Below are 13120 nucleotides of genomic sequence, written 5' to 3'. Positions count from 1 at the left end.
GCTGAACAAGTTGTATATCATGGTGGTAGAATACTATTGTGCTATAAGAAATGACAAGCAGAATGCTCTCAGAGAAACCTGGAAAGGTTTGCATGAACTGATGCAAAGTGAAATGAGCACAAATGAGAAAATTGTACACAGTAACAAGAATACTGTATGATGATTAGCTGTAAATGACTTAGCTATTCTCATGAATACAATGATTCAAGATAATTCCAAAGAACTTATGATGAAAAATGCTACCCATCTCTAAAGAAAGAACTGATGAAGTCTGAATGCAGATCGAACCATATTTTTTTTTCTTTCTTCATTTTTCTTGTTGGTTTTTTTTTTTTGTTTTTTTTTTAGTCTGTGTTTTCTTTCGCAACATGACTAATCTGGAAATATATTTTGCATGACTGTAGATATATAACCTATATCAAATTGCTTGACTTCTCAATTAGGGAAGAGGGGAAAAGGCAGAGAATTTGGAACTCAAAATTTTAAAAAGAGTGTAAAAAATATTTTACATAGAATTGGGCAAAAATAAAATATTAATTTAAAAAATAAAATAAAGTAGATGTTTATTAGGATGGTGAACATAAGAGAAATATCCTTAAGGACATTAAGAGTAATGTTGGGCAGCTAGGCAGTGCAGTGGATAGAATGCCAGACATGAAGACAGGAAGACTCTTCTTTGTGAGTTCAAATCCAGCCTCAGACACTTGCTCACTGTGTAACTGTGGGCAAGCCACTTAACCCTCTTTGCCTAAGTTTCCTCATCTATAAAATGAGTTGGAGAAAGAAATGGCAAACCACTTCAGTATCTTTGCCAAGAAAGTCCCAAATGGGATCATGAAGAGTCAAACATGACTGGAAAATGATACAACAAAGTCTTTTTTTAATTAATTTTAAGTCTCATATTTTACAGTAAATAAAGTATTTTAAATTGAATAAGACCAATATGGAAACTCTCCTCCCATTCACCCTCACCCAGTATTCCCACATAAATTTGTGATTGTGATATCATTTTTGCTTTGTTTGCATGAAGGAAAGAGAGGAAGGGAAGGAGGGAGGGAGGAATGGAGAGAGGAAAAGAGAAAGGGAAGAAGGGAGGGAGGGAGAAAGAGAGAGAGAGAGTCAGTCCTATTTCTGCAAATTGCTTCCCACTGTACCATGTATCTTGTTTGCTTGGTTTTTGGTCTGGAGCTGTGATTTCACTGATGTGAACTCCCAGTGAGGAAATTCCCTCTATCAACATAGATCATCAACTGTTCTTCAGTAAGTTGCCTGAGACAGTGACAGATTGACTTGCCCACAATTGCACAGCCAGGATATGTCAGGGCTTCAATCCAAATTGTGACTGAAACTTGCCTTCATAATGGGTTCTTCCCCATTCTGTCTCTCCCTTAGTAGCTTTTTGAGTATGTTAATACTTAGCAGACCCTTATGGAGTACCCCCTATGAGGTACTCAATTAAGTCCTGAAGGAGATATAAATATAAATTACACACAATCATATTGTCCATGAGACTACAATCTAGAAAGGGAAATATTAAACGTATATAAATAGCTATAATACAATATGGTAAGAAGAAAGTAAATTTACAAGAAGATGCAAGAAAACAGGCTGAGATAGTTTAAACGTCCAGGGTCACATAGCTAATAAGTGTCTGAGACAGATCTTGATCTCAGGTCTTCCCGACTCTAAGCCCAGCGCTCTATCCAATGTGCCACCTGGCAACCTGAAAGCAGGTACATCCATTGTGGAATTCATGACCCAGAGGTAGAGTTTCATGCTTTACTGACTAAGCTGACAAAACCTATTTTGAATTACATATGAGGTAATTCACACTGTATACTCTGTGTCCCAACAATCCCAGTGTGATTTTAAGCTATTAAAGCTTTCATGCTTTCTCTCAACACAATCCTAGGAAGCAGGTGGTGCAAGGATTTCTATAACAGATAGAGAAATGGAGGCTTGTGGATTTGTCTCCATTTGGAGATCAAGGTGACACCAGAGCAAGCTGAAAGCTAGCCTGATTCCAGCTTCAGGCTAGAGTTTTTTCCAGTCCTTCATGAAGCATCATATAGGAGAAAGAACACTGAATTAGCAGTCAAAAGACCTGGCTTTCAATCCTAGCTCTGCTACCTACAGAGTTACTATAGATGAGTCACTTAACTCTTTGGGTCTCAGTTTCCTTATCTGGAAAATGAAAGGCTTGAGCTAAAAGACCTCTAGTATCCCTTACAGCAGTAAATCCTATTCTGTCTTCCAACAATATAAACCATTTAATCACCACTGTGGCCACCATTAACCTAATCATCGATTCAGTCTCATTACAAAATATAGTTCCCACAACTTCACAAAGGTTCTTTGACATGATGGAACTAAAATTATTTAGCCTGGAAGAGAGAAAATAATTTAGGAAGATGTAATGACTGCCTTCAAATATTCAAAGAGTTGTCAAAAAGCAGAGAGGTTAGATTTGTTCTGTTGTCCCCAGAAAGCTAAACTAGGAATAATGGATAAAAGTAGGGAGGGAGTTCCAGGTTCAGCATAAGGAAAAATACCCTAAGAATAAAGGTTGTCTGGAAGTGGACTGGGCTGTCTTAGGAGGTATTACATTCCCTCCTCATCAGGAACATTCAAGCAGAGATATGGCAATAGCATTAAGGTTTGCAGAGGTTTGCACTTTACAGATAGTAGCTCATTTTGTCACAAAGTGAGGTAGGTGCTATTATCCCAGTTTCACAGATGAGGAAACTGAGGCAGACAGTAGTTAAGTGATTTGCCCAGGATAGTACAGTTGGGTGTAAATTTGAACTCAGATCTTCCTGAGTCCGTATCCAGTACTTATCTATCTTTATTGGGTATAGGGAATTCCTGTTCAAGAACAGACTGAACATGATGGCTTCTGTGGTCCCTACCAACTCTGAGATACCATATTGTTAAGGCTTCATGAGATTTTGAATTGTTTGGGGGAGGGATGGTTGATCATGGAGAAATTTTGTCCTGTGTGCATCTATGTATTTTCCCCTGTGCCCCCTACTCTTTATTTTCATATAACTATACTGTACTTGAATAAGGTAGACAGAAGGGGTATTTTGTGTCTGCCACTATTCATTTAAACTTAATTATCTGAGAATTTCCTCTTTTAGATCTCATTATGACTGACTCATTGATCCTTTAAGGAAGCCTTTTCTAGCACCTAGCAAGAAAGGCTGTGTGTGCCAGTAAGTACTATTTTGATAATGAAGTAATAACATGAGGTTTGTGATCTGTCATAATACAGTAATTCCACTGTAGCATTTGCCAACACAGGATTCCAATTTAACTGAAAGATTAGCCAGAGCCAAGATCAAATGTCTGTCTGGAGGACAAAGATGTTGTGTCTGCATTATTGAGTTACTTGGAGCCAAACTGCTCTCTGACTAGAACCACTAAAGGAGTCAACAAATATTGATGAAGCAACCCAGAAGGCTGAGCTGAAGTGAGTTGCTCAATGTCACAGATGGATCAAGTAACCAAATTGGGCTTCAGACTCTGATCTTCTGAATACATATCAATAGAGAGAGAGAAAATACATATGCATAACGTATATTATTATGGATAATATAATTAGAGTAATTATAACAGTGCTATAATTATTCTAATTATCACATTCTACATATGCATTAACATACATATGTATTCACTGCACCATGCTGCCTCTCCATTTTATCAGTGACTTGGAGGAAGACACTGATAGCATGCTTAGTAAATTTGTAGATGACATGAAGTTAGTAAATGAGCATTTATTAAGAATTTTTAGTGCTGGGCACTATACTAAGTGCTAAGAACACAGAAAAAGGAGAAAAAACCAATTAGTCTGTCACGTCAAGGAGTTTACATTCTAATGGGGAGGCAACATGTAAATAATTAGGCATACAGAAGATTGTTGTGGGTGGTAGTCATTTTTCAGTAGTGTCCAACACTTCATGACCCCATTTTAGGGTTTTCTTGGCAAAGATACTAGAGTGATTCCTGACTCCAGACCCAGTGCCCTATCTATTACACACTTACACGGAAGATATATACAGAATACATGAAGATAATCTGAAAGGGGAAGCTTGGAACATATAGCTAACATTTTGGGTAAATGAGTAAGAATCAAGCATGTGAGTGGGAACAGAGGAAGGGAATAGTGAGAATAAACCAGGATTTGGTAGGAATAAACATAAACAGAACAAAAGTGCAAAGGATTCAAGAGTAGATTATAATTATAGAGTTTAATTGGCTAACTATAGGGTTAATAATAATTACTATTATTGCAGCTAGAACTTTAAAGTTTGCAAAGTGCTTTTACAAATATCTCATTTTATCCTCTCAGTAGCCCTGTGATGTAGGTGCTACAATTATCTCCATTTTACAGATGAGAAAACTAAGGCAGTCAGAAGTTAAGTGACATACCCAGGATCACACAGCTAGTAGGTGTCTAACATTACCTCTTCCTGATTTCAAGTTCAACAGTCTATCCACTGCACTACCAAACTGACTGGGAAGGGAGGAAAGTGCAAGCATTGGAGGTAGCAATGAGGTTAAAGAATAGGTTTGGGAGGGATAGGGAATGATAGGCAGTAATATTCAGATAGAGGTGATACAATGAATAGAGTGTTGAGTCTGGAGGCAGGAAGACTTCTCTTCCTGAGTTCAAATCCAGCCTCAGATACTTACTAGATTGTGACTCTGCACCAAGTCACTTCACCCCATTTGACTCAGTTTCCTCATCTGTAAAATGAGCTGGAAAAGGAAGCAGCAAAGCACTTCCAAGAAAGCCCCAAATGGGATCACAAAGGGTTGAACATGACTGAAAATAACTGAACAATAAAAGCAATGTCAGACTTTTTGATTAAGGAAATAATCCAATTATTATTATGGCTAATAATTAGATGCAGGGTATGACCATCCCTGTGTGACTAAGCTGACATGATTTAAAGAGAATAAGGAAATAAAAGGTTAGGAAGTTTGAGGGAACATCAATATAGATGTATCCTCAGTACATATAGTTAAAGAGTTGGGTGGATGGGGAGAGGAAGATGATGAGCAAAATGGTTGAGAACCAAGTGTAAATAATCTGGAAGCAAGCCCACAATAGTCACCAGGAGGTGGGTAAGATAAGTCACTCCCACTTGGCACATCCTGGCTCGGGGATGTAAAGCTACAATACTCTATCTCAGCTCCTGCGGGAGTTCAGTGAAATTCATACTTTTAATGAAACCGGGATGAGTGAAAAGACGAAACTATCCAGGAACAGAGTTTACCTCATTTTTGAAAGTTTGCCTCCTCATGGAAGGAGAAATAAAAAGAAGTTACTTAAATAAGAGTTTGTGAAGAACATCCAAAGAGAACACAGTTGATGCTAAAGTTACCTTACCAGGAATTAAATGGCCCATAAATAAATTACTTGCCCAGAGTCACACAGTTAATGTCAGAAGCAGAACTTCAACCCAAGTGTTCCTAATACCAAGGCCAGCTCTTCTCTCCATTTCACTGGACTTGTTGTTAGTTGTTCAGTCAAGATCAACCCTTCATGACTCCATTTGGGGTTTCCTTGGCAAAGATACTGGAGTGATTTGTCATTTTCTTCTCCAGCTCATTTTACAGATGAAAAACTGAGGCAAACAGGATTAAGTGACTTGCCCAAGGTCACACAATTAGTAAGTGTCTCAGGTCATATTTGTACTCAGGTCTTCCTGACTCCAAGTCCAGCACTTTATTCACCATACTACCTCACTGTCCTTCACTATGCAATCTCTCTTTAAAATGTTCACCCAATATTTGGAAAGTTTTTAGAAAAAAAGCAATCCAAATAAGTTTGTTCATGGTGATTTGGTTTATGAACTAGATAGCCTCTGGGGTTCCTTTCTGCTCTAGAACCACTTTCCTATGATCTCAAGAGAATTGGCAGCTAAGTGGCACTGCAGTAGATAATGCACCACCTGGAGTTAGCAAGACCTGAGTTCAAATAATGATCTTTGACACTTACTAGCTATGCGACCTTGAGCAAGTCACTTAATCTCTGTTTGCCTCAGTTTCCGCAACTATAAAATAGAGTTGATAATAATAGCATCTCCTTCCCAAGGTGGTTGTGAGGATCATATGAAATAATAAGTTATAAAACACTTAGCACAGTGCCTGGGACATACTAGGTGCCATATTTAAGTAAGTGCTTTTTTTACTGATTTTATTTTTATGTATTGTCTTTAAAAGTTACAGAGAGTAATCTAGAATTTCCAAATGTACTGTTCATTCATTAATGCTATCATCCAACAACTCTGTAAAAATGAATGACTTTGAAAGACTGAAGAGCAATGGAATATTCAAGCAAGGTCACATAGACCCAGTGATGAAGAATGCTTTCAGCACAGAGGTGATGGGCCAAATACACAGAAAAAGACAAATTTGGAGGCATGGCCAGTGTGAAATTTTGTTTTACTAGATTATGCATGTTCATTAAAAAGAAAAAAAATGCTTGCTAATTGAAAATAAATTTTTTTAAAGTAACAATTAAAGTAATGTTGTTATCATAACACTTCAGACTTCCTGAGTTGGAAGGGACCATGTAGTCCCAAACTCCTCATTTAAAAGATGAGGAAATTAAGGACCAGAAATATTAACTGATTCATTTAAACTCAAATAGCAAATTAGTAACAGAGCTGAGATTGGAACCCAGGTTCCTGATTGAATCTAGTGTTCTTTCCCTTATACCATGATGTGCTGAAATTGCTGACCCCATTGTCTCCCCATTCTTACAGAGGTGCTCATATAAACACCAAGATGGCTGATCTCCCCTGTCTTGTAGGAATGCTCACATAGTCAATAATATGACAGACCAACAGGCCAATCAGGGTCAATGATTTCTAATACAATCACACCTAGAAGAGCAGGAAAAGACTCAAAAAGTGCCATCAACAACGAAAAAATGGTACTCGATTTTGAGTCAGAAAACTTGGGTTCAGAATCTGGCTTTGCCAACTGTTAGGTGCATGACTTCACACAAGTCATTTCACTGCTCTGGACTTTAGCTGCTCTGGATTTATCTTTAAAATAAGGTAGATGAAAGACTGGTATGTTGGACTAGATGGAATGTCTCTTCTAGATCTAAACTCTATGATTCTATGGGAGAGGATCCCCAAAAGGGTCTAACAGTTCCAGGTTAGAAACAGTTGAAATTCTCTCTTATTTCCTATGATTCTCCCTTTCCCTATTTTCTCTTATTTCTGCCTTGTGACTAGGAATCACTACTGTCCAGTCTTTCTGTGAGGTATTCCAAGTCTAAAACATCAAGCAGCTTCCAGCACAGTCAAACAAGACTTTCCCAGGAATTATAAGTGATAGAGAGGATCACAAAGACAGACAGTCCCCCCTCGCCCCAGAGAAAGTCACTCAGACTCCCCAGAGCCACATATCGTTCTGCCATCTAGAGAGCTTGCATAGTTCTTTCAGTTCTATTGTCAAGTTATTTGGGTCACATAAGTTAAAACCTGCCTAGAAACCAAGGACAAACATTATTATGTACCTACTATGTTCCTGAGTTGCAGCATGAAACTCTGCTTCACTTCAAAACAATTCATGCACAAAACATCACCCATGATGTCATTGGTTCTCTTGAAAAACGAAGGACAAACAACTATGTTCCTGACAAAATGTTAAGTACTAAGGATCCATAGATGAGAAGCTTATATTTATTATATAAGGGAAAAACAAAATGTACATAGGAAAAAATAAAGGAAGGCAGTATGAACTGAGGTGTGGGGGAACAGGTTTGGCAATCTACAGGAACTAGAGCTAAACTTTGCTGGAAGCTAGGGATAGATACTATGAGGTAGAGGCAAGGAGGGAGTACAGTCCAGGCCAGGAAGACAGCCTGTAAATGAAAGATAGAATTTCACATGTGGGGAACGATAAGTGGGCCAGTTTGGCTGGCATGTAGCATGAGTGAAGGAATGTGCAATAAGCCTGAAAAATACTGATGCCCAATTGTAAAAATATATAAACACCAAATAGAAGAGTTTGTATTTTTATCCATCAGATGATGAGAGACCTCTGGAGTTTCCTGATGACACTGTCAGATCTGTGCTGTAGGAATACTGATTGAACAGGTGCAAGAGAAGAGAGAGGGGAGACACTTGAGGCAGGAAGACTAATTAGGTTATTATAATAGTTCAGGTGAATGGTGATGAGAGGCTAAACTAGGGAAGTGACTGTATGAGAAATGGAAGGGAAATGGACCATGAGTCATCTTGTGAAGGCAAAGTCAACAAGACTTGGCAAATGATTGGATAGGTGAGGGAGGGAAAAGGAAGAATTAGGATGATTTCAAGCCCACAAACCTGAAAAAAATTGGCTTTTTTTTCACTATGAAAAATGTTTTAATGGTGTTATCTGTGCAGTTGATGTCAATGGACAGGAAAATAGCAAGTGCAGAATGCAGCAAGACATTAGCATCAGAAAAATAATTTTGTGAGTGAATAAGAGTTCATGCAGTTTTCAACATAATTTGGAGTAACTGATGCACAGTTTCACATAACCTCTTCTTCAGCATCCTCCTCAATCTCCCTCACCCTCAGCTGTGAGCTGATACTCAGAAACAAAATCATTCATGTTGCTATCTGGTTCAGTGAATTCCATTTCATCTATGCCCTCTCCAGTACACCAGTGTAAGAAAGCCTTCCTGGAAACATGGCTGTAAACTGCTCAGAAATGTGCATAAAGAGCTCTTGGATGGAAGTACCATTACCAATGAAGATGATGGATATTTTCACACCTTGGAGAGAGATGTCACAAATGCCAATTTTCACATCACTGGGGATCTATCTGACAAAGAAACTGCTGTCCTTGCTTTGAACATTGAACATTTGTTCATTTTCCTCCTTCATGGACATACAGCCTCTGACCACGGTTGTCACTATAAGATAGCGTCCATGCTGTGGATCACAAACAGCCATCATTTTCTTTGCATGCAAATGTCTTCTGGGTGAGCTCTGGCACAATCAAAGCAAAGTACTGCTGTTTGTCATGCCTAGTCAGTGGAGCAAATCCAGGCATAAAGAAGTGCAGATGGGGAAAGTGGACCATGTTCATTACAGCTTATCCAAGTCAGTGCTCAGCTGCCCTGGGAAGCTTAAGCAGCGGGTGATGCCACTCATGGTTGTTGACCCTAGACATGGGAATGGTCAGTTTCCGGATTCTGAAACAGATATTATAGAAGGCTTCATTAGCAACATAATCACATAAAATATATATAGCAGAATACCATAAATACCATAGCAGAAATAAGGACGTTAGGGAGAGGGGAGGGTTTGTGGGAGAAAGATAAGGAGTTCTCTTTCAGATCTGTTGAGTTGTAGATGTCCAACATGGGAGTTTCCCATAATCAGCCTCAGAGCAGGATAGCAGCAGATGTTCTTGTTAGAACTATAGAACTATAAAACTAGTTCAAACTAGAGAATAGTAGTCCCTCATTTCTTGTCACCTCAGATCAATGCCCTGCCTTCTCTGGTTGAAGTTCTGTTGACCATGCGTGCTCTTTGTTTAAGAGCTGCATTAGCCTAAGGGAGCATGCCTGCTTTACAAACAACTACCCAACAGTTTTTCAATGTTGCCAAAGTCCAAGGAATTTGGCCAGCTTCATTACTGTATAATCAATCTTTCCCTTCTTTGACTTCAAGATGGAAACCAGATTCTCAACTTTTTCAAACTCAGGATGGAAACTTTGCCCAAATTAGATGTTTTGTGCCATCCATGTTATTCTAATTCTAATTCTGTCCACATCAATATGTGCCTACCAGAACTAAGCATTAGATGAGAGCTCAGTAACATGTAGACAGAGGTCAGGACCTGGAGTCAGGGAGAACTGAAATCAAATCTTGCTTCAGACATTTATTTGCTAAATGACCCAAGAAAAGTCACCTAACCTCTCTATGTCTTAGTTTTCTCATCTGTAAAATGGGAATAAGCACAGCACCTACTTCAGAGAGCTGTGATGATCAAATGAGGTAAAAAGCATTTTACAAGTTGTGAAGGACTATATAAATAATAATTAATATGCTAAGGAGAGAATGGAAATGACAGTGGAACTATTTCTAGTTCATTTCTAAGGAAATGTTTCCTAGACTTATGGATAGTGACCAGACCTGTGATTTCATTAATATAGGAACCTTCTGGATGAGTCAAGTTCCTCTGTCAATGAAGGTCAGCACCTTCTCTGCAACTTTGGCTCCTAGAGCACAGAAAAATCACTTGCCAAGGGAGTATAGCCAGTATACATTCAGAGGCAACACTTGAATTCAGGTTTTCCTGTCCCTGAGTCTAACTCATTCCACCACTGTCCTTGAGTAAACTTAACAGGCATTCATTGAGCCTATTGAGCATTCCTGGACAAAGTGGGCCTTTTTATGTTTCATCTGTCAATGACAACGTGTTTTTATTTTCCGAAAAGGCATTAAGACATCCTACAGGGATTCAATGTTTCCAAAGCATCCCTCCTAATCATTGTATAGAACCCTCTCCTGCTGAATACACTCTTCTGGACCTAGGAAAGGCAAGGGATTTTTGTTTTGTAAATAAAAAATTGTTGTGTTTGTCCTTTGTTTTCAAAGAAGACTAAAATGAAAAATAGACAATCCTGGAGGAAGATCAAACACATTTCCATTTCACTGAATTTTTTTTTTTTTGGCCAGTTTCCAATTGCCTTGTGTTTTTATAATAATCTCTTGGCATTTTCCTGCACTGAGGGCCTAGAAGGGATTATGCTAGTAGTGATTTTTTTTTTCAAAGCCAGTACATCAGTAGATAGATGCCTAATTGACCCTTCAGGATATTAAACTGGATACTTGGGCAAGGCAGCCAAGTCTGACACACTGTCTCATAAAATAAGGGACTGCTCCATGGTACAGTCCTTTAGAAGTCTTGTGCTCTGAAGCCTGACCAAGGTAAAAGCAGGAATCTGATAGCCAGTGTAATACCCTCTAGTTAATGGGTATGTAACTCGAGAGCCACTGCCAGGCTGCATATCGGTTACTGTTCTACTTGGCTAGGCTGGGGACTCACTTTCAGTTCAAAGACACACTTCATGCTGCTCTTGTCTCTTGACAGGGCTGGTTGGAAAGTATCAATGGGACACATTCTACCTTGTACCGAAGGATCCATTGTTTTCTCCTCTTGAAGGGAGAGGTTAAACTCTTTCTCCTGATGACCTTCCTTGGCCTTCCCCAGTTCCCATCCCCCTCTAGAAGCTGTCACTCCTGGCCAGTCCACTTTTTCTCTCTCTTCATATGCTGAGGGGTTGTTTGAAGTTGAGAGACCTGCAATTTGAAGCAAGGCTGCATATACCAAATTCCAATTAAGGCTCCCTAGTATTAAAGCTCCCTGCCCTCCTGCCCCCGACACCAGCACAATTGCTTGTAGATCTGAAAACTACAGAGAGTTTGTCGCAAAAGCCAAAACACTCTTTTTCCAAGCCAAAGAAATAAGGAAAAACTGCATTTCTAGCTGTGTCTTCTGAGACAGAATTCTCCTGAGGACTTGCATGGGAGTCCCTTTTCATGTCCATTAAGCATTTGGGTACTTTTGTCCAAGTTTCCAATAAACCACCAAGGCCATCAGCTGCCCAATTCTCAGAAGCATCCCGTTTTTGTTCTTTAATTCTTTTCAGAGGCATTGGGGTGGAAATATATCTCTCACTGCCCCTGGTAAGTTTCTGTCACATCAGCAGGAAGCCTCGAGGTGAACAGATGCTGAACAGCTTCCCTCACCAGCCAGAGTATTAAATGAAGAATATTCTCTAAGAAATAATCCCCAGAAAATGCTGTCCACATCCAGAGAAAGAACTATGGAGTCTGAATGCAGATTGAAGCATACTATTGTCACTGTTCTACTTTTTCTTTCTCATTGGTTTCAATTCTTCTTTCACAACATGACAAATGTGGAAATGTTTGACATGATTGTACACACATAACCTATGTCAGATTGCTTGCTGTCTTGGGAAGGGAATAGGACAGGGAGGAAGGGAGGAAAATTTGGAACTAAAATCTTACAAAAATGGACTTTGAAAACTATCTTTACATGTAATTAGAAGAAATAAAATACTACTAAGTGGGGCAGGGGGAAAGAAATAATCCTCAGGGCCAGATGGATTTACAAGTGAATTCTACCAAACATTTAAAGAAAAATTAATTCAGATACTATATAAACTATTTAATAACAAGGCAAAGGAGTCCCATCAAATTCCTTTTATGACATAAATATGGTCCTGATACCTAAACTAGGAAGAACAAAAATGGGGGAGGGGGGAACTATGGAGCAATTTTGCTAATAAATATTGATGTAAAAAATTTTAAATAAGATACTAGCAAGAAGGTTACAGCAATATATCACAAGGATTATACACTATGGGTGTGATTTATGCTAAGAATGCAGGGCTGGTTCAGTATTAGGAAAACTAAAAGCATAATTGACCATATCATTGAAAAACATAACAAAAATCATATGATTATCTCAATAGATGCAGAAAAAGCTTTTGACAAAATACAACATTAATTCCTATTAAAAACACTAGAAAGCACAGGAATAATTGGAACATGTCTTAAAATGATAAGTAGTACTTACCTAAAATCATCAAGCATTATCTGTAAGAGGATAAGCTAGAAACCTTCCTAGGAAGATCAGAGATGAAGGAAGGATGCCCATTATCACCACTATTATTCCATGTTATACTAGAAATGTTAGCTATATCAGTGACAAGAAAAAGAATTTGAAGTGATTAAAATAGGTCATGAGGAAACAAAATTATCATTCTTTGCACATGATATGATAGGACACTTAGAGTATACTAGAGGATCAACTAAAAAGCTAATTGAAATAATTAACAACTTAAGCAGTTGCAGGATATAAAATAAACCCATATAAATTATCAGCACTTCTATATTACCAAAGAAGTCCAGCAGCAAAAGATATAAAATAAATTCCATTTAAAAAACTGCAGACAATATAACATACCTGGGAGTCTACCAGGACAATGACAAAACACTTTACACACAAATAAAGCCATATATATAAAAAACTAGAGAAATATTAATTGCTCATGGGTAGCCTGAGC

General features: G+C 38.4%; 1 pseudogene; it reads right to left on the bottom strand.

Moving 5' to 3' along the window:
- Positions 1–8369: 8369 nt before the first annotated feature.
- On the bottom strand, positions 8370–12891 carry LOC140527178 (tubulin beta chain-like; annotated as a pseudogene).
- Positions 12892–13120: the final 229 nt, after the last annotated feature.

This window comes from Notamacropus eugenii, chromosome 2 (assembly GCF_028372415.1).
Source record: "Notamacropus eugenii isolate mMacEug1 chromosome 2, mMacEug1.pri_v2, whole genome shotgun sequence".
Classification (NCBI taxonomy): Eukaryota; Metazoa; Chordata; class Mammalia; order Diprotodontia; family Macropodidae; genus Notamacropus; species Notamacropus eugenii.
The sequence above is the reverse complement of the archived record's forward strand: the minus strand, read 5'-3'. Positions and strand labels throughout refer to the sequence as shown.